Source organism: Capra hircus, chromosome 14 (assembly GCF_001704415.2).
Source record: "Capra hircus breed San Clemente chromosome 14, ASM170441v1, whole genome shotgun sequence".
NCBI lineage: Eukaryota > Metazoa > Chordata > Mammalia > Artiodactyla > Bovidae > Capra > Capra hircus.
In genome coordinates this window covers 92,161,758-92,165,299 of record NC_030821.1, presented here as the reverse complement: position 1 = coordinate 92,165,299, position 3,542 = coordinate 92,161,758, and the positions used below count along the sequence as shown (strand labels likewise).

The window sequence follows — 3,542 nt, the reverse complement described above, 5'->3', positions numbered from 1 at the left end:
AAGGTTTCGCTGTCATTTAAGGAATGATTGCTTGTCATGAAGTGATTTCTGTTCTTAGCCGTGAGTTCCTTGGGAAAAACAAAAGAGCCTGATCTTGAGTTACACTCGGCCCTCGGTATCCGGTATCTGCAGGTGCTCCAAGCATGGATTTCGAACTGCTGTTGGTTGGATCTGGGGGTAACCTGTAGTTCCAAGGGCAGACTGTACTTCACCATTTCTTGTAAGTGACTGGAGCATGCGCAGATTTCAGTATTTGAAGGAGTCCTGGAACAAATTCCTCATGGATACCTGGGAACCATAGTATTTGGAAGTTTCAAAACAAAGTTTCAAAACAAAGTTTCAGGGACTGGTAAATCTGCCACCTGACAATCTAAAACCTGAATAGTTATCTCTGAAGTATTAACAGATTGCCAGGTGGCAGATGGCATCACACATTCAAGCATTGCTTCACTCACCAAACACTTACTGGGAACTTCCCCTCTGTTAAACAAACTGGCTATATGGTTTTGAATTTTTTTTTTAATGAAGTGAAATGACATGAAATGGTTGAATCAAGAGACAGACAAATCAATATCAGATATCAATATTTGCAATAAAGTGTAAGCACTGTGGTAGAAGTATATCAGGTACCCTGATGGTCAGAGAGGAATGTACCTTCACTTTAGGTTGGGGCAGCCGGCACGCGTTAGGGGTGGTGGTGACCCGTGGGGGCCACAGAGCGTGTGGGCCTATGCCAGCTGGAGGGTCGGTCTAGTGCAGAACCAGCAGAATAAAGAACAGGCCTGCATGGGTCAGTCCTTCACAAGGCCGCCATCCCTTCAGTTATGACAGTTAAGCCCACCTTCCACATGGCTTCATGGCCTTCCAGCGCAGATCCATGAATGCGCTAGCTGAAATTCTCCCCAGCTCCTTCCTGCATGCCTCGCTTCATATGCCCCCTCTCCCCCAGGAAAGGCCTTGTGCCCCCTACCCCCAGCCTGGATTCCCCCATGCCCTCAGCCAGCCTCTCCCTGAGCACTGCTGTTTCCATCTTTCCTGGTTCTCAGGTTCGTTTGCTAGGTGTCCTCACGCTGCTGCCCTGAGTTAGGGTCCCACACACCTCTCCACCTGCTTGCAGGAATCTTTTACCTAACCTCCCTTCCCTGCAGCCTGGCAGCTGGAGTCAACTCAAAAGTGCAGGCCTGGCTGCCTCCTAGTTTGGGGAGGATGCCCCAATGTCTTGGCCCGGCATGTGGGTGTGGGGACCCATGTCATCCCCCTCTGTCCTGCCCTCCCCTCACCTACCTTCACCTACATTCACATTTGGCTTCAATCTGTGGGATTCTCAAAGGTCCCCGCAGAATGACTGTTCTTCAGACACTCGCAGCCACACTATCTCCTTGCCTGCCCACCTCTTCCGACCCCCCACGGGCACCATCAACCCTCGGTTACATTCATTCCCCCTGTAAGACAGCCCAGGCATCTGCTGACTGAGAAGCGTGTTCTGACCCAGCACGGTGCCTGTCACACTCGAACAACAGCTCATGTGTCTGTGCTGAAGACTAGGCTGTGTCTTCTGTGAGGTCAGGGATGATCCCATTCATTTCTCATCACTCAGAGTTTAGAACATCGGTGGTTTGTGATAGGCACGCACACGTGTTTGTCGAGTGAATGAGTTGCATGCACTGTCTGGTGAGTTTGAAATCTGATGCCTCTTTGGTTCACCTTGTGGTGTTCTATCACAGAGGGTTGTCCTGTGATACACAGTACTGACTTGCTTTGTCACACAAGCATTGTGTTCATCATAGATCAATTTAGCAAATTAAGTCCAAGAACCTTTGGAATAAACGTGTCATGGAAAAGAATTTCAGGTGTCAACTAACTCCACTCATGGATATGCCTCTAACTGCAGATTTGCTTCCTTCCAAATATTACATTTAAAAAAAAAAATTTCAGCATTATGTTAGCAGTTTGCAGTACGCCATTTTTATACACATAACTTATGTCTTATAATTACTTTTGTTTGTTTGAGTGAATTTATGGCTACATAGGGCTTCCCTTGTAGCTCAGTCAGTAAAGAATATGCCTGCAGTGCAGGAGACCTGGATTCGATCCCTGGGTTGGGAGATCCCTTAAATGGCAACCTGCTCGAGTATCCTTGCCTGGAAAATCTCATGGACAGAGCCTGGTGGGCTGCAGTCCATGGGGTCAGAATGAGTTGGGCACAACTGAGCGACTAACACTTACTTACTTACTTATGGCTACATAGCCCATGATTAAAGTAACTAACTTTCAGTAATTAACCTGACATGTGGCCTTCTGTCTGCAAGCCCATTGCTCAGTTACAGGCTAGAGTGAGTTGAGGCAAAGTTGTAGTGCTCAGAAAGTGAGCAGCTGGGTTCTGTACCCAGAAAGGAAAGGTACACCGTTTAAGGGGTGTGTGAGTCTTTTGAGACCATTTTGAAAAATCATAGAATATTGAAAATCCCACATTAACGAGAAACCATAAGTAGACCCCAGGAGAATCCTAATGTATAGAAGGTAGGAAGAGAATACTCCCTAAGAGAACCGTAATTTAGTCCCATGAATGGTTTCTGGTCTTCTCCCGTGACACTTTATGGTATCTTGAAACAATGCTGGGTTTCCCAAGGTTTGAGCTGCTGCCCGCCAGCCCCGCCCCAGAGAGCACTGAGGGCCAGATACTGTAAACACCCTACACTCTCAGCTGTGCACAGTGAGAAAGCTGGGAGGAGGCTGTTTACTCTCTCTGCCTTGGAAGTCAACTAGAGAAGCAGCCTGGGATTGTTTTTACATGTGTCGTGTAAGTGGTCCTAGCCAGTGTTTATTTATGAGGTCAATGCTAAAAGGAAAGAAGTAAATTGAGTCATGCTAACAAACATAACAAATTTGTGAGATTTATCTTTGACCTGTCTAACATTATTTGGAGGAAAGAAAAAAAAGTTTACCATAAACCCAAGAGATGAAGATTCTGGTAACTTACTTATGCAGCTGAGTCTACATTTTGCAGGTGACTGTAGTTGCTCTGTAAAAACAACAAAAGGTAAAGCACCTTAAGGCTGATAATCTCCATTAACCTGAACAGCATTTCTACACTGAGTTTAGCTTTTGTTGAAGCACAAGTTCTGGAGTCCTGAGACTTGCTATTTTGTCAAGGTGTTTGCAGGTTGGAGCCCCAGTTTGGCTTAAAGTGTGGCAATAATGGACACTATTAATAGGACCTGCTATTTAAAACCAGAATATTTTATAGTTACACATTTTGAGAAAAGACTGGATTTTGGAGGACACAGATAGAATGCAGAAAGGAAAATTTTAAGAAAAATCCAAAACTAACTCCTGGATTCAGCCTTCCCAGAAAACCCATTACTTTTACATTTCTTGTTCTCTGTAAATAGTTTAAATCAAAGATTTGTTTAGTAGCTTAGTCTTAGAATTAGACTTAACCCAACATTTATGTCCCTCTCTTGTTATTTTTTCTAACCAATATAGATAAGTTTTATTTGCAAGGAGCATATTTAAATTGGTATATTCTAATATAGCAAGCC

General features: G+C 44.7%; 1 non-coding gene across 1 annotated transcript; it reads left to right on the top strand.

The window, feature by feature from the left end:
• Positions 2,670 to 2,753, top strand: MIR30F (microRNA 30f). Its single transcript, NR_129696.1, has one exon. It is a non-coding gene; the product is annotated as a microRNA 30f (primary transcript).